The sequence below is a fragment of the Macrosteles quadrilineatus genome, unplaced genomic scaffold (assembly GCF_028750875.1).
Source record: "Macrosteles quadrilineatus isolate MER2022 unplaced genomic scaffold, UCM_ALF_1.0 Scaffold_2__2_contigs__length_208266976, whole genome shotgun sequence".
In the NCBI taxonomy this organism is placed as follows: domain Eukaryota; kingdom Metazoa; phylum Arthropoda; class Insecta; order Hemiptera; family Cicadellidae; genus Macrosteles; species Macrosteles quadrilineatus.
Genome location: NW_026542595.1, coordinates 43476965 through 43496401, shown reverse-complemented (window position 1 = coordinate 43496401; position 19437 = coordinate 43476965). Strand labels below are relative to the sequence as shown.

Sequence of the window (19437 nt, the reverse complement as noted above, 5' to 3'; positions counted from 1 at the left end):
ATTTTAATTATTTAAATTTAATTAATTTTATTCTATATGGGTGATCTATATGGGACAGTATCACAGTAATGGGACAGAGCTCGAAGGGAACGGACGTGCTTTCACCGACCTCCGCGGAGATAAGATAGTGAACTCTGAAATCGCATTTCGACGATCGTGTGCAGGCTTCCTATTAGTTTCAAAATTTTATTTTTTTCTCGGTTTAAACAATCTTAAAACAAATATATACGAAATGGCGGATAAATGTAAATTATGTCGAAAATCAATTACATCTCGCCACCTGAAAATTCAGTGCTGTGACTGTGCATCGCTTTATCATGCGTCCTGTGTGAAAATGTCTAAAGAAGATTTGGACTACCTAAACGACAACAACGAGGCTTGGCGATGTGACCCATGTTCCGTGACGAGGAGGAAAAGTATGCAGGTGAAGTCTCAGCTCGAGAAAGAAGATGTGAGTATAAAAGCTGTATTTGATCTCCTTCAAGAAATGCGTGAAGAATCCAAAGCACAAATTCGTAATTTAGAAACTGATCTTGGTAACTCTGTTGAAAGATGTCATCATGACATAAATGAACTCTCAAAGAAAATTGATAAACAATCAGAAGTAATAACAAACTATGAAAAACGCTTTGAAACTATCAATCAAGCTAACTTAGCCTTAACAAAGAGAGTAAAAGATTTAGAAAGTCGCATTGTAGAGCTGGAACAATACTCAAGATCCAATTGTATAGAGGTAAATGGTATTCCTGAGCAGAATGGCGAACAAGTCATTGAGGTAGTGAAAAAGATCGGTAGTAGCCTGGGTGTAGAGATAAATGATAATGATATCGATGCATGTCATCGCTTAGGACCAAAACAAAATGCCGGCGGCAGTGACAGATCTCGGGGGATCATGGTCAAGTTTACCAGACGAGTGATAAAGGAAAACCTGTTGACCAAACGACGTGCTAAACGTAACTTAAATACAAAAGACATTGGATTTTTGACCGGTCCAGCCGAGGTAGTCTATGTGAACGAGAGTCTAAGCGTGGCCAAGAGACAGGTCCTAAACGCAGCACGACAACTGAAGAAGGATGGACTTGTACAGTATGTATGGGTACGAAACGGAAAAATCCTTCTGCGAGTTGAAGAGGATTCGAGGGTAGAAGTAATAACGTCAAAGGAGCAGATTGAAGAACTACGCAGTGTACGCATCGCCAGCGTCAGCAACATCCCGTCAGCAACAGCGTCCCCGACTGGACCACGCAACCCAGACACTCCACCACCACACGACCACGACACGACAAGTACGTCGCCATCCGCACCACAGCTGGCACCACAGGACACGACAAGTACTTTGCCACCATCCACACAACACGACATGACAAGTACCACGGACACCACGACTTCCGCAGATGGTGCTGAGTAGATGTGCTCTAGTCATCCCGATGATTAAGGTATCGAACATTTAAAAATGGTTGTCTCTGTAAATATAATTAGATTTGTAAATTTTTATGTTAGCTTATTTTTTAAATTGTCTTTATTTAACTTATGACAACGGTTCTTGAAGATGACAGTTTTACTACTTGTAGTGCCGGTCTTATTATAGTCCAACAAAATATAAGGAGTGTAAGAAAAAATTTCGATTTATTTTGTGTTAAATTCCAGAATTTAACAAAAAAACCTGACATTGTCGTATTGACTGAAGTATGGATTGAAGACCACGAAATATCTAAATATAGTTTATCCAGTTATGTAACGTACGCAAATTGTAATAATAACTATAGAGCTGGTGGCGTGATCATTTACTTATCAGACCGCATTTCTGGTCATTGTATTGATTCAGTTGGAATGCGGACAGCGGATGTCCTATGTTTAAAAATCGATATAAGCACAGATAAACCAGTATTCCTATCCATCGTTGGCATTTATAGATTACATGAGTACAATGTAGATATTTTTATCGATGAATTCGATGGATTATTAAATGCCATTGATAGTCCCAATCTTTTGATTATTGGTGATATCAACATTGACTTGATAAAAAAATCCCCACATGTAGACAATTATTTAATGAAAATGTCAAGGCATGGGTTATTTTCACTAATTGAAAAACCTACACGTGTAACAAAAGATACAAACACTTGTATAGATCACATATTATTTAGACGTAGCGCTAACCATAAGATAGATTATAAAAGCTGGGTAATAGATAGTGAAATTACTGACCATAGAATGACTGCTGTAAATCTTGTTTTAATATGTAACACCAAATCCATTCCTAAAAAATCAATCTTTTCCAAAATAGATTTTGTTAAACTAAAAACGATTATAAAAAGCGTTGACATGTCCCAAATATATTTAACAAACGATACATGCTTAGGTTTTGAAATGCTCGTCGGCATCCTAAATAATGCTGTAGCAGAATCAAAAATCTGTAAAATTAAAAGCTCTACACAAAAACTTAAACCTTGGATGAACAACACTTTAGCGAGTATGGTTAAAGAGAAAAATAAGCTATTTAAAAAATCAGCTAAACAGCCTAACAATCAAATACTTCAACAATCTTATAAAGAGTTCAAAAACAGGTTAATAAATAAAATTAGAACTACTAAGGAAGTGTATTACAGACAAAAATTCGAGTTAAATAAAAATAATACGAAAAAACAGTGGAATGCAATAAACGAGTTAATCGGTTGTGAAAAGAATTCGAATCAGAAAATAATACTTACCCATGAAAATGACGTTTTGGTTCAAGATCAAACCGAAGTTGCAAATATGTTCAATGATTTCTTCCTTACAATTGCAGATAAGCTTAGAGATGACATAGTCTCAGATATTGAGGGAATTAAAACTTCAAATAGTGCGTTCGACACCACGTTTCCAACACGAACCTATTCAATCAAATCCATATTTTTCTTTCCTACAAATACAGCTGAAATTAAAAGTATAGTTAGTGCATTAGAAGATAGAAAAGCCCCAGGTTTTGATGAGTTAACACCTGTTATCATTAAAAACATCATAGACAGCATAGATAATGTATTGGTCCATTTAATAAATCTTAGTATGTCTACGGGTGTATTTCCCAATATTCTAAAAAGAGCTGTTTTAAAGCCATTGTACAAAAAAGGCGATAAAACTAATCCCACTAACTACCGTCCTATAGCCTTACTCTCTATCTTATCAAAAATAATAGAAAAGATTGTAAAGGAGCGTTTGATTAACTTCCTGAATAAAATTAATTTCTTTAGTAAAAACCAGTACGGGTTTAGAAGTAAAATGAACACAAGTAATGCTTTGTTAGATTTTATGTCTCAGGTTTACAATGGAATAAATCAAGGTAAATGCTGTGCAGGTATATTCGTCGATGTAATGAAGGCATTCGACACAGTAGATCACTCTATTTTACTGTCTCGAATGTACGAAGCAGGTATTAGAGGGATCCCTCTCAAGTGGTTCAGTTCATATTTATCAGAAAGAAGCCATGTAACTAGAGTAGGTGAATCTGTTAGTGAAATAGGTATTATTAAGCACGGAATTCCACAGGGTTCGGTATTATCTGGACCATTATTTCTTATTTATGTAAATAATCTTTGTGAAGGTGTATTCAATGGCAGACTAGTTGCGTTTGCTGACGATACTGCACTGTTTTACAGCAGTTCAAATCTAGAGCAGCTTAGACTAGAAATGCAAGCTGATATAAAGATGCTAAGAGTGTGGTTCACAAAACACTTTATGGTCATGAGTCCTAAAACAAAGTACATAATATTCAATTTGTCTCGTAACCTTAGCTTTGCTGAGCCATTAAAATATCATTCGTTAAATTGTAAAATGGATATACAGTGCCAATGTGCGGACATTGAACAGGTAAATTCAATTAAATATCTAGGCTTAAATGTTGACTCGAAGATATCTTGGAAAATACATATTGAGGCAGTTAGACAAAAATTATTGAAATACATCCGGATATTTTATATGTTGAGGCCAATCTGTAGGAAAAATGTTTTGAAATCTATATATTATGCTCTGATAAGTTCGAAAATCGAGTATGGGATTGAGGTGTGGGGAGGAGCTTATTACTCAAACCTTAAACCAATAATAACCATACAGAAGTATTTTGTCCGCATAATATCAAACAAAACAAAATTCGAACACTCTGAACAATTGTTTAAAGATTTACAAATTCTTACATTTAAAAATTTGTATATTTTTAAAGTTTTAAAAGCTTTCTTTGATAAAAGTGGGGAAGACCGGCACAACATAGGATCTCGAGCGTTGACCCTTCGAAGATGTTTCAATGTGTCAGTCCCTAAACCAAATTCAACAGCTTTTAAAAACTTTTATCTTTATCTTGCTCCAACTTTCTTTAATTACTTGCCAATTGATATAAAAACGTGTTTCAACAAAAGACGTTTTTGTTATCTCACAAAAATGTTTCTATCCTCCAACGATTCTAATGCATATTATCGAAATTGTTGCCAAGTTTATCTATGACGTGTATCCATTTCCCAATTTATCATATTATTTTATTTCTATATCTTAATGATCAACATATTACTTCTAAGCCACATAGTTTTTATATCCTAAATGCATCTAGTTACTCTCCCTTGTTATTTGTACAGTGTTTTCATATTTATCAGGTCTAAGGTATTTAGTCATATTTTAACAATGAAGCTTAGTAATGTTATTTTTTTTTTAGAGTTGCTTTAGAGTGTAACATTTATTGATGTCGGTGATCCCATCTTTTGAGCTGTTTTTATATGTGTTTTTTCGTAATAGAACATCCCAAACAGGTCTTTGACCTAGGGATGAATTGTTTCATAGTTATAAATAAGTGTGTGAGTTAAATCTTAAATAGTTAATCTAAGTTATTCTTAAGTACTCTGTGTAAAAGCTTGTACAAAAATATGAAACAATAAAGATTTTCTGATTTCTGATTTCTGATATATAAAAGGCAAAGCCCTCACTGAGTGACTCACTCACTCACTCACTCGTCACTAATTCTTCCACTTCCCATTTACCTAGGAGGCTGAAATTTGGTACGGTACACTGATTCTTTAGGCATTAAATAGGAAAACTAAGTTGTTTTTATTCTGATCGGACTCTCGGGCTCCGCCCCAGTGGCTCTGGAGTTTTCCATGTTAACCTTATGAGTACTCATATTTAAATGTAATTATTGAATCTTAACAGCTGTTTCAATTAAACAAGTTGGTTCTGTCCTATGATGTGCAATAGCATTAAAGTTACAAGGATTACCAACAGGATGCAGCACTATTATTTTTTTAAATTTATGACAACAGCTAATTTGCAACCAAAAGGTGAGTGAGCGTAGCGAACGAACTTCAACCTGGATGCGAGTTAGCGTAGCGAACGAGCTCCAACCTAAAGGTGAGTCAGCGTAGCGAACGAACTTCAACCAGGACGTGATTGAGCCATGCGAACGAGCTCACTTATTCGAAGTAAAACGGGGCAAAGCCCGCGGTACAGCTAGTTTGTTTATAAGTCTATTTTGCATTTAACGACCTCCCTGGGGCCTCTTTCATAATACTGTAAACTTAAAACTAATCAGCTGATCATCCAATGCAAATTTAATGGAAATTACAAGATAGCTACATTGTAACTGTTAGTTTATTATGAAACAGGCCCCAGTTTTCCAGCTTATTTTTATGTTTCTGAACTTTGAAAAGCGTAGTAAAACTTTTAGTCATAAAGACATCACTTAAGACTGTTTACTCATCACTCATTACCTACTGTTATTTCATCATCATTTTATACGGACACGTTTTGCCTTTGACTTTTGGATGGTGAAAATTAGACATTAGATTATCTATCGAGAATGTTATTAAAAATAACATGTAGTTTATTTAGCCAATACCAGAGTGTGCTACAAACTAAAATTCTAGAAATAGTTTACATCTGCACTTTCTATGGCTCTATTAAACTAGCTACGTTCCATTGGAAGTCTGGCTACATCTTAAACACCGGTATGAAATGTTTAGTTCCACTCATAATCAAAGCTACCTACTATATTTTTATGTTTCTCCACGTAGAAACGCGTGGTAAAACTTTCCTTGTCGTCATAAAGGCACTGCTGTACATTGCTGTTATCACATCACTATGACGGGTACGCTGTGCGTCATTCACCAGTCCATTGCGTCACTCCGCTATTTGTATTTACAAATTTCACTTCAGCTCGTTTACATTTGAAGGATTCAGTCAACGACCCAGCTAGCTAGAGAAGAAAGCCTGGAATATCTTCTATTGGAGCCTCACGCTGCTACAGATACTGTACTTCATATCACTACGTCTGCCTCCAGTGCCTCCCTGATGACAAGTCAATACCTTCTTACAGCTGTTATAACGTTGCAGTTGTTGAGCACAGTTTAATCCATACTTTTTCCTACAGTCACCCGACAAAGTTGGCTTCCTTGTACTGTTTATAGTACAGAAAGCTGCTAATTGCTGCATATTTATACTTTGCCGTACGGTTTATACTTTGCCGCACATCAGGATTCCAACGAAACAACACAAAACAGCGTGGTTTTTTTATGCACGTAATCCGTGTACGCTTGGAAATAGGTTGGCAACACTTAAAGATAAAAATACTATGAACAGCTGATTGACTATTATAACTATGATTTAACCTGTCATTTCGTGTTTATAGTTTCGGTATTTCTGAACCTTCTGGACTTTTCTTTTAAACGTTTTTAAAACATTCCTACGATCTTAATAAACAAGAAAATACCTTTAAAGCATTTTTTTAGGCGCGGAAACCACTTCAAATTAGAAAAACATACGGAACTATATTCTCAAAACGCGGAGCACATTTCTTGCCGAGGAAAAATAGCGGAGCGATACGGACCGCGGGTACTACTTTCTCTAGGGCACCATTTGTGTCGCCAGCTGAACCTAAAAACGTGTTGTATAGTGTTTGAAAGACTAATTATTTATGTGCTTTATAGTGACTGTAGGAAAAATATAATGTGTAACACGAGTGAAAAAGGCCTTTGCTGCACTCGAAATCATTCCGCACTCGCCTGCGGCTCGTGCGTAAACATTGCTCTCGTGTGCAGCAAAGTGCCACTTTCACCACTAGTTACACAAATAACTATAGTGTTTTTATAACAAGAAATATCAAGAAAAACTCGAAACACACCCGAACAATATAGCCGTAAACTTGCTGGACAACAGTGAATTTCTTAACAGAAGATAAATTGCAAAATGTTTCACTTATGAATTATCCTTCAGTTTAAATAGTTGGATTATATTATATTTTGTACGACAACGACAAACAAAGGTGTGTGAGTATGCCTACATGATGAGGGAAGGATGTTTTTTTAACTTTATTTAATTTACAGTCTGTTCTAAAAAGTTGAACAATAAGCAAATGAAATAACAATACAACATTAAAAGTTAACTTGAAGAGCTAGTATTGACCACTGCCAACACTAGCTAACAAAGAGAATGTTGATAACACTTAGCCGAATCTGAATGGGAGGTCCAATATCGTATGTCGCTTCATAGTCTGTAAACAGTGTTGTGATTGTCCAATAAATTAAGTGCAAGATGATTTGAATTATTTTCCAATTTTATAATGTATTTTTCACTAGATTTGGTAATTTCTTCTTTGACTGATCGAATTTTAAGATCATTATGAAGTGTTCTGTTGGTAACAAACCAAGGTGCGTTGACAATTTCACGTAGTAATTTTGATTGGTAACGTTGAATAATTTCTATGTTTGAGGTACTTGTTGATGCCCAAAGCTGAATCCCATAAGTCCAGTTTGGTTATAGAACTGTTGTACAGTAACGATTTATTTTTTGTTTTGATCCAAGAAGCCAATTAAGTTTAGTTCTTATTAAATGAAGATGTTGACTTTTAGTCCAGATATGTGCCTTCCAATTAAGCTTTGCACCTAAAAAGCATGCCCAAGTATTTTATTTCTGTTACTTGAGGGAGGTGGTTGTTCATGGATACTGGAGGACATGTAGCCTGATTTGGGTAGGTAAAAGTAATGTGTGCAGATTTATTTTCATTAATTTTGAACCTCCATGTTTTAAACCAATGTTCAATTTAATCCAATTTTAGCTGTTAATTTGCTAATTAGCCTGATCCAGATTGTCGTGGACAGATAAAATCGCAGTGTCATCCGCAAATGTGGCATTGTAATCAAGTTACTGAGGAACGTGATACACCCACCATTAATATTGCGTTTCATAATCTTTGTTTTCTCTTCTCTTGTCAGAAGACAGTTTAAAACTTGTGCCAAATAATGTAGTTTAGCCCTTAGCTCCTCGGTTTTCACCTAACCAGGGCTACATTGTGCTGCGTCGCCACGAGCAATCTGGACTTGTTTGTACACTTGTGATGTGTCATATTTTGTAGTCGAAATGCTGTCAGTTTGCACTGTTAAGGCCGGCCACACACAGAACCAGGCGGGTCGGGGCGCGACAGGGCACGACGAGACGCCTGCCTTAAGCCCTGTCTTGTTGCTGTCACACACAGAATGAGGCGTCAAGTAAAAAGTTTAGCCCCCATAAACCTGAAAATGAATATAAGATTTTTGTATTTCTAAGCCTTGAGCCGATTTAGCCAACTTTTAAATTTGAATTTATACTTGGGAGCAGAATAGAAAACAAAATTTAAAGTCATACCTCCAGAGGAGTGATTTTTGAAACCCTTAAGATATGAGCGTTGGCCCTCTTTTTCCTCAGTTATCAATACCAAGATAAATTATTAGTTATTCAACCACTGTAGTAATATTATCACTGCATAGTCTTATCAAAGGGTGTAATCTTTGGTCGTATAAATTGTTACAGTCTTGTATGTAAATTGTATCGGTTGTAAAATAATCCCTATCAAAATTAGCCCGTAAGGGAATAAATCACATGACCGTGCATGCGCAGAAAGTTCTGCCCGGCAGCGACTTGCCTCGGGGCATAATTTTGGAGACCTTCGCATTTTGCCCTGAGGGCGCCCGGGGGCGTCTTTTCGACGTGCCCTGCCTCGCCCGGTCCTGTGTGTGGAGCTCCATAAGCGCCCGTGCAATTCCCGTCGCACAAGACGCCCTGGGGCAAAATGCCCTGTCGCGCCCTGCCTTGCCTGGTTCTGTGTGTGGCCGGCCTTAAAGTTTCTGTTGTAGTGGGCTGACAGATGTTTTAAATAATTTTTAGTTCATTTGGTTACCAAGAAGAGATAAATAAACAATAGGATATATTTTTAGGCTTTCCAACAAAAAGTGGTTCTACTTATTTGCACTGAACAATTTATTGTTATTTACATTGAAATAGTTATTTGTGTAACTAGTGAGCAAAAAAAGTGGCACTTTGCTGCACACGAGAGCAATGTTTACGCACGAGCCGCAGGCGATTGCGGAATGATCTCGAGTGCAGCAAAGGCCTTTTGCACTCGTGTTACACATTATATTTTTCCAAAAGTCACTATAAAGCATATAAATAATTAGTCTTTCAAACACTATACAACACGTTTTTAGGTTAGGTTAAACCCAAGCCATGAACGGAATGGGAAATACTGCACCAACTGATTGTAGTCGTAGTATCTTTAAGTGTTACTTATTTTCAAGAGTACAGGTATAAACAGTAATAATCAGTATTAGAGTGGGTTTTTCTTCAAAATATTCCAATCAAACTTTTTCTGGCAGTTTTGTAACTTTCTTACTTACGTGCCAAGAGGAAAACAGTTCTTATGCTCGTTCATACGTCTTTCTTGATTTTTCAGGTAACAGGTTTAATGAAACATGTTTAGTTTCTGCTATTTCTAGTCTACCATTATATTCACAATCACTTTCACCGAGTTCATTATTTTTCCTACAGTTACCACCTACAGTTTCCTACAGTTAAATGTACATGTTCTCTCACTGATTTGAGAAAGCAAAGTGGCCAATTCGCTCATCAGTGAGTGAGACAATGTTAACATTGTCTCACTCCAGATTTGCAACGTGAAGGCACGAAATAGTGAGCGCGTAACGTGCAGACAAGGTCGTATGCGCGCGAAATACGTTGGCAGCACTGGCTGTAAATCAGCACTGCTGATTTACAGCCAGTGCTGCCAACGTATTTCCTTTGTTGTATTTGTTAGGCCTACTTCACATTAAATGTCATATTAAAAGTTCACTTCTGTGTAAAAATATGTTACGTTTCTTTACCAATTTATTTGTTTTATGGTAACTGTAGGAAAAATATAATGTGCAACTCGAGTGCAAAGTGCAATTGCCTCACTCGAGAAACCATTCCTCACGAGCCATCTCTCGAGTGAGTCAATTGCTCCCTTTGCTCACTAGTTGCACAAATAACTATTTCTACATGTCAGGCTCACTTATAATTCATCTTTCAAATACTACACTTCAGTATATGTTCAAACCAAGCGTTGAACGAAAAGATAATAAACTATAAACACGAAATGACAGATGAAATGACAGGTTATATCGTTAATAGTCAATCAGCTGATCATAGTGTATTATTATCTTTAAGTGTTGCCAACCTATTTTTAAGCGTACACAGATTACGTGCATAATAAGACCACGATGTTTGGTTGGAATCCGAATGTGCGCCAGCGCCAAACCGCACGACAAAGTATAAATATGCAGCAATTAGCAGCTTTCTGTACTATAAACAGTACAAGGAAGCCAACTTTGTCAGGTGACTGTAGGAAAAAGTATGTTAAATTAAAACAATCATATTTGGTGAAAATCTTTAGACCTTTATTTCAGGTATTTCTCGTGATATAAATTAAGTAAAGTATCCTATTTATACGAGGTTCTTTCCACTAAACTGTTATTACAAATGCCATAACCGTCTGTTGTTTAGTTTATATATCTATTGTATTTATTTGTAGTTTGTGAAATAACTGAAATAATTACAAAGTTCAATGGAGGGAGATCAAAAAACGAACCCAAACACTTTAAAATCGATGAAAATCCATAAATTCATGCATTTAAAAAATATAAACATTTTTAGAGAGATTTTTGTAAGCAGAAAAGAGCAGCCTAATTTTCGGACGAAAGAGGGTTCAAAAGCAAAATGTAATAATTAAGGGGGAAGACCAAACACCAATGAAAAAGTGTGCACAGTGAGGACATCTCTTTATTTCACAACTTTAACACGAAGTCAATAGCGTGTTCAACCATAAGTAAACAGGAAATAATAAAAGGGTAATAATTTTAAAATATGTTTAACTTTCAATCAAAGTTTCAAAAATTATCTCTTAAATCGTTCTTGGCATTGAAATCCGATAATTATTAAATTTATTTTAGTAGCTGCTGATTTTACGTGTCAATATTCTTGTAGGTGGATAATCCTAATGGAGACATTCGCTATTAAATCAGTCTAGCATGTTCAGGACTTAAGCAGGGTATGATTTCCAAAAATGCTGGACTACTGAGCGCAGTCTAAAAATAACCGTTATTGTAAGACTGGCAGATATACAATACTACTGTAATAGGTATAAGGTCATTGCTCTGTGTTCTCTATTATGATTTTCAGTACGACCGTTCTCAATCACTCAACCAACCTGGGAACTCCACTGAGCGAGTCTGACCCCAGAAAAAGGGCATACACATGGCGTATTTTTTACAATTTTTATTTTATTTTTTTATTTTTTACAATATCCCATATTTTACATGTAAAATAATGAACAGCCTTATCAAGCTCTCTCTCTCTCTCTCTCTCTCTCTCTCTCTCTCTCTCTCTGTCTCTCTCTCTCTCTCTCTCTCTCTCTCTGCTTAGACCTACAAGTCATACGGATTAGGTCTAAATGATCAACGCCTTTTGACACACAGGCAATGGTGCCGCGTTCCGCGTTTTCACCATACTGCGTGTTGGGTACTTGGAAAGGGTTTTATTGTTGACTATGCGGGTTGTAGTTATACTGACCGGTTCTGTACATATAGTAAAACGTGACTTCAAAGGAAATCACAGTATATGCACGTAATCAGTAGGCTTTAACATGTTTTATCAATCGTTTAAAGTTATGTATTGTTCAACTTGGAAAAGATAAAACGTTGACCTATCTAGTGAGCGTTTAATTAGTTGGTGATTCACGGTTTTCCGCTACCGTAAGTACTGTGTGTGTGTGTGTGTGTACCCGCACATCGGAAGTGACCTTGAAGCGTCCTCATATCACTGATAACGGCAACCTTGGCGATATTGACACTGACAGCGACCGTGTGAAACTTACCGAAGACTGTTATACCTAATGCATATTGCATAATGAACTTGCACGGTTCATCATACAGTAAAATCTCTAAAAAAAACTCATTCCACGGGGATTATAAATACGTCTTGTTATCAAGGTTAGGTTGACTTCTTATCGAGGGTTATGTGATTAAAAGTACAGTGATACAAAATCAAGTGTATTTGAAAAATCGAAAATTACTCTTGTTATCGAGAGCTATTTGCTATTTAGGGTTGTTATTGAGGCTCCACACTGTATCTATTTAGACTTGAAACGTTGATGCGACATAATTCTGACTGGTCATACATAGATGAAAGAGGGATTTCTTGGTGCATATTCACGTCAACTATTTATGTTCTTCCACTGGGGTAATGATTGCTACCTAAGGAGAAAATTGACTTAAAATACATTTAGTATATAACTTTTATCATTTCCAAATTAAACTGCTAAATTACTGCTAAATTAAACTGCTAATATTGTGATTACGTGCATATAACGTCAATTCCATGGCCTACCTACTTACAGGACCTATTTCTGTTCCCTTTTCACTATCTACGATACCCAAGAAGAAAATTGTATTTAAAATCCATTCATTATATTTTGTATTTGATCAATTTATATTAAAATTGTATAACCAAGGTGAAAACAATGTAAAAACTACAATTCTTTAATTCACAACACAAAGCGTATTTAGAGGCGAGACGTTGAATTTTGCGTGTTTGAGTTAGGTACGACTGTTATTATTGGTATCAGGTTGCACACACGCTTGGTGCCTGCGTGTGGAGCGTGACTAACCTGTCTGAGTATGTCTACTGACAAGTGACAAGTTTGATAGAGATGATATGTGGTGAATGGGACATTATGGCTACTCACTACCTCAGCCATCAATCATCTATTTAGGAATGAGAATGAGACAGAGATCACTGAGGGCGATTAGAACTGTGTGTTGTAAACTTTATGGTGTGCAGCAAACCTGCAGACTAAGCGAATTTCCACTAACCTGATTGGATTTGCACTAAAATGCCTCCATAAAAATATCACATTTATTTCCTATTTCCTCTACATGCATGAGAAGGGTTTTAATTACTTGAAAGGTGCCTACGTCCATTGGAAATGAAATAATGAACAATCAAAACCGCGGTTTTGCGCGGTATTGGAATAAGACTCATTTTGTTCTCCCATACCTGTTGAGTATTGCATGTTCCTCAAAACAATACATAAGCACGTCCCTCCTTAAGCCGGTGGAAGCTTACATTTAAGTCCCTTAGAACTTTAACTATTTTTCTGTAATCATCAGATAGATGACGATGGAAACAGTTTAATTCTATCTTGACCAAAACACTTGTACCGTGTATATATTGGTAACCAAGGCATCCAAAGCTCTGGCCATTTGGTCCAATATTGTTACCCCGGAAAGGAAGATTGGTGGAGGTTTTGCCTCCTTACTCGCCTGACTGCACCGGCACTTCATCCATTTTTGTCATCATCCTTGGAGTAAAGAGGCTCATCAAAGCTGTTGCTAAGGGGAGTGGAGACTGATTGTTTACACGATGACGTTTTTGTTCATGATCTGGTGAAGAAACAATATTACTCTTATTTCTTGATTGAACAATTTGCCAGGAGAGGAATCAGAATATCAACCATCTAACACCAGCCATCTAACACATAATCTCAATAACAACTGAACATATTTTAGCCAAGCCTACCAAGGCTGTGAATTTCAATTTTTAATAATGCCTATACCTATAATTCAAATATAACTCAAAAGTTTTTAAATTTTAACAATGGCCTTATGGATTGCCATGATGGTTAAAAAATAACGGCGTAAATGTAAACAAAGCAAAGAATCATAGCATATGTTAAAATTAAGCCACGACCTAACACAGTACAAAGGGGAAAAAATTGGATGATGACCACTGATCAAATAATACAGAGAAAGTCTTAAGTTTAAATTTTAAGACACAATTTGGAAACTACCACTGATCTAATAGATGGATCCATTTCATAAATGGCAAACTTAAGCAGGTCCACGACGTAGGAAGTGGTGAAGGAAGTAGTAAGTGTGAGCAGTGTGGAGTGTGGGAACCCTTTGTAGGAGTTAGATAATTGTATCTAAAATACTAGAATGCTATGGGCAGGGAGGGAAACAGGTCCAAGACATAGGAAGCTGTGAAGGAAGTAGTAAGGAAGTAGCAGTGCGGAGTGTGGGAACCATCTGTGGCAGTAAAGGTTAATGTATCTGCAATGCTAAAATGCTATGGGAACCCAGGGAAACAGGTCTACGAGTGGTGAAGGAAGTAGTAAAGGCTGACAGTGCGGAGTGTGGGAACTGTTTGTGGGACTGGAAACGCTTTGGGACAGTTGGAATAATTGTATCTAAAATATTAAAACGCTATGGGAAGAGAGGGAAATAGGTCCACGACGTGGAAAATGGTCAAGGGGAAGTAGAAAAGGCTAGCAGTGCGGAGTGTGGGAACCAGCTGTGGCAGTTAGATTGTATCCGCAATACTAAAATGCTATGGGAAGGTTGGGAAACAGGTCTATGACAAGTTGAAAGTGGTGGAAGTGGTAAAGGAAGTAGTAACGGCTGGCAGTCCGGGGTGTGGGAACGGTCTATGGAAGTTAGATTAATGTATCTGCAATCCTAAAATGCTATACGAAGGGAGGGAAACAGGTCCACTAGGAAGTAGTGAAGGAAGTAGTAAATGCAAGCAGTGTGGAGTGTGATAAAAGTTTGTGGCAGTTAGATTAAACTATCTGCAATACTAAAATTCTTTGGGAAAATAGTTCCTCTATATAAGTGATTTTTACCATCGACTGTAAAATAAAATACTATGTTGTGGATTGCCAGGTAAATTTTCCATCATAATAAATTAAAATTGCATTGGAAATTAGTTGTAAATAAGACTTGGGTTTCCTTTATATTGCTTTTACAACAAAATTAACTATACCGAGCTATGGCTCGGTCCCCGGGTCCCGGCAAGTCCCGGGGTACTTGGGAATTAAAACTACTACATGATTCTGCAGTTTTAAATAACTAGGTACGGTATTCTTAAATCAATTTTTTTTATCTAAATAGGCTATTATGAACATGCTTTCTTATTATTTACTTTAAAATATTTTAGATCATATCATCGTGTACACATGTTGTATTGATTGTTATTGTGTTGGCAACGACTTGCGGTATTATTGCCCAAGTAGGATCAAGTATTTTTTGCGTTTTAGTTTTACAAGAAAATACCTAATTTGCATAAGTGTCATATTAAGGAAAATTTCAGAATGCATTCTCAAAAACTGCCTGATATTAGTAGAAAATGAGGACGAGCAATAAACCTCCGAAATGCACGAACAAGTACTTCTGGCAATGTTTTGAGATGGTTGAATGTAGAACACTGAACACTTGCTTGTAAACAATGGTTTTCATAATTATGTTTAACTAGCTGTTGTACCCGTGCGTTGCAACGGGAAGAGGACACAAAATAGAAACATTTTAATCTTTACATCTGTTGCATATAATAGTTACACATCCCCCAACGCTTTTAGAAACAAAATTCAACTTTTATGGCCCTAATAGAAACGTTTAAGTTATGACTTTAATATGGTAAGCAGTTGATACCACCATTTCATCTCCATTAGTAACATATCTTTTTATTTATTATTGACATTTTAAATTTCAATTTTGAAGTTACTACTAATTATTAAATTTATATGAACATTTTTTTTAAATGTCACTCTTCTTTAAATTAAATCACAAATCCTTCCATCTTCAGTTTCTTCACTCACAATAAATCATTAGCACAAACTAAGTCAGCTGTCATAAACTTTAGAAATATTGCTATGCCTTTTCAATACATTCTTTTAAATATTAAAGAAACTATATCTATAGGTACTATAAAAAAGTTTTAACAAATGTAGCATTAAAGACAGCAGACAAAACTAATATGATTATCAAAGCATCAATGCCTAAACAATTTAACAGCAAATACAGTATGTTTCATTGCATCTCTGATTCTACTCTACAAAAATATCAACAAACAACTTAATATACAAACCAGTTCTTTTAATCAGTTCCATCGTCCATTGGCTTTACACTTTTACACTTACCATAAAGTAAACATAGTAACAGATATTTAATTGATTTTAGAAAAAAAAGAACACTTTGTACTACTTAGTTTTATGATATTTTCCTTGGTTTAATTTAATCAGTGGTGTGGCAAAACACAAATAATAAATGTATCAAATAAAGTAAATGTGAACTGAAAGCTATGTTAAGATAAAATAAGAGTATTTTGTATTACCATTTGATAATTAATTATAGTTACGCATATGCAACAGATTTAAAAAAAAATCAACACAGTACAATTTAGTTATTGATGATATTCTTTAGTTTAATTTATGCATAGGTTTAGCAAAACACAATAACTTAATTTACCTAAATATACATATAAAAAACAATGTGATGTGCAATTATGATAAGTTAATTTAACACATGTTAAGGAGTTAGAATTTATTTAAGTAGCCTCCAAATTCATATAAAATATCTATACATTGTAATTTTCATACTGTTTCCATCAAATCACATTAATAACATTATTTTCATAACTTAGACGCTTAAAAAAAAATCAAAGCAGAGCCGGAGTTGATACAGCAACGGTTATAGAATCTTTTTTATATAATCATTGACTTAGTTTTAGAATAAATAATCCATGATAAAAGGTTAGATTAAAATAAACCTACCTCATAGTTATGGAAAATATTATATTTAATTTCTTTGTATCATCTGTCTGAAATTGTGAAATATGCAGTTTAGCAGTTCTTCTTGTTTACATTTAAATGACAAAGCAAATGTAAACAAACATTCTAAGTGTTCTCATCGCAGCCATGGAGACCAATCAATATTTACTTTTAAAATCTTCACCTCACAACTTTTAAAGCCAAGGTGGCAAAGCTTACGGTCAGTATCGAAATGTGAATAGTCCTATAATGGTCCTCGGTATGGTAACTATATTTTTGTAAAATTTTAGTCCAATTTGTACAGTAGCTTTTGCACCTATTAGTAATACACATACAGACAGACACCATTAGATTTTTATATAATAGTATAGATGTACAAAATTTAAGAAAACAAACCTCATAAGGTATGGTTACAACTATTTGTGCAATTCTCTCAAAGCAGGCATAAGTCTTCAAAAAGTTACATCTGCTAATTGTATGGATTCATGCAGGATTATTTCTGCCTGAACTGCAAAATCTGGCCAAGATTGAGAAAATTTTGATTGGTTTCGGTTCAAGTTCAAGTTTGGGTTCAACCAGAACTGTGGGTTCACCAGATGACATAAGCAAACAAACCCAGAACAAATACCAATACAAAGGATATGTATGTAATGTCCACATATTTACTAACTAGGTGGCGTTTGCAGAGGCATCCACAAATGGATGCCTCTGCATCCACAAAATTGAGCGGAGTCATCAAGGGTTCATATTATATTGTTTTTGTCATACTGTAGTAAAAAAAGTAGTTTTTTATGCATGCGTTGCGGGTCTAAAGTATTATTTTTAATATTTAAGGAGTAAAAATCGTTTTTAGCCTCTTTGGAGTAAAAATCAGCTATTGTCAACTCAGTTGTAAACTTCGATTGTAAACGATTGCATGTATCGAAAATATGTATCGATTCGTGCTTCGTAATCATTTTAATATACAGTCTACAGTCTCTTCCCGTAGCATTTTAGCATTGCAGATACATTAATCCATTCCCACACTAAACACTGCTCACCTTTGCTACTTCCTCCACCACCCCCTACGTTGTGGAACTGTTTCCCTCTCTTCCCATAGCATTTTAGGATTGCAGATACATTAATGTAATTGCAAAAGACAGTTCCCACACTCTGCACTGCTAGACTTACTACTTTCTTCACCATTTACTACATCATAGACATGTTTCCTTCCTTTCTCATAGCATTTAAGTATTACGGATAGATTTATACTGCCCAAACGGTTCCCCCACTCTGCACTGCCAGCCTTTACTACTTCCTTCACCACTTCCTACGTCGTGGGGCCTGTTTCCTTCCCTTCTCATAGCATTTTAGTATTAAAGATACATTAATCTAACTGCCACAGAGGGATCTCACACTATGCTGATGCTCATACTTTACTACTTCCTAAGCCACTTCCTACTTCGTGGACCTGTATTCATAACTTTCTATAGCATTTTAGATACGTTAATCTAATTGCCACAAACATTCCCACACTCCGTACTGCTAGCCTTTACTACGTCTTTCACCATTTCCTATGTCATGGGCATGCTTCCATCCCTTCTCTTAGCATTTCAGCCTTGCAGATAAATTAAAACTGCTACAAACGGTTTCCAGTTCCCACACTCCACACTGTTCACCTTACTACTTCTTTCACCTCTTCCTATGTCGCGGATCTGTTTCCCTCCCTTCCCATAGCATCATAGGATTGCAAATAATCTAATGGTCACAAACAGATCCCACACCCCGAACAGCTCGCCTTTACTACTTCCTTCACCACATCCTACGTCGCGGACCTGTTTCCTTCCCTTCCAATAGCATATTAGGATTTTTTTTTCATTTTTTTTTCATTTGTTTTTGTTGTGAGAACCAAAGCTCCCCGACGACTACCCGGTACCTGGAAATCCTAAACCCAGGCCCCATGGCGTAGGCCGGAGCTTACGTACCAACCCTGAACACGCCATGAGGTGGATGACTTAAGGCCATCAAGCTCATCGGCTACCAAAGGCAATTCCCATCGGAAAGAGGGTTGCCCCTCAATCCTAACCTGGGATACCGACTACTTGGTCAAGCGCCCACTCCACCTGGGTTCCCCCAGGTACGACACCCTGAAGGACCATAGTGGAGTGCCCTGACGCATTTAGTGCAAGCAACACTCGGGACCTATCTAATCCCTGACAGGCAGAACCAGCCATCAAAGCCAGGAAGAAGGGGACCACCAGCAAGCTGGTGGGGAACCCCAACCACCTATTACCACCACTACCCAATCGAGGCCTTACCCAGTTCCTGGGAAACTAGAGGTGACCAGGGCGATAGATCCCCGAACACCCCCAGCGGGCTTGAACCCAGCACCCGATCTACTTCGTTTGCCCATCTAGCCCATCATCACTGCCAGGTCATCAGGGTTTCCCAAAAGGAGGCAGGAATAGAAGTGCCACCCGGATGAACCTATCCACCAAAGGTGGCGACACCCTTTGCTCAATTGAGGTTCCAGGGAGAACCCCCCACACTCT

General features: G+C 36.6%; 2 protein-coding genes across 9 annotated transcripts in view; one reads left to right on the top strand and one right to left on the bottom strand.

Moving 5' to 3' along the window:
• Positions 1–19437, top strand: part of LOC128985812 (EF-hand calcium-binding domain-containing protein 4A-like) — a 75867-nt gene that overhangs the window by 3238 nt on the left and 53192 nt on the right. The gene's annotated exons all lie outside the window — the stretch shown is intronic.
• The window catches only part of LOC128985814 (bolA-like protein 1), a 113153-nt gene that overhangs the window by 86863 nt on the left and 6853 nt on the right, over positions 1–19437 (bottom strand). The window contains exon 1 of one of the 6 annotated variants that reach the window (XM_054405715.1): positions 9663–9849. The exons of the other annotated variants lie outside the window; for them this stretch is intronic. The gene's annotated coding sequence lies outside the window, so the exon portion shown is untranslated. Of the gene's footprint in view, positions 1–9662; positions 9850–19437 lie in introns of those variants that run through there. 6 annotated transcript variants of the gene reach the window in all.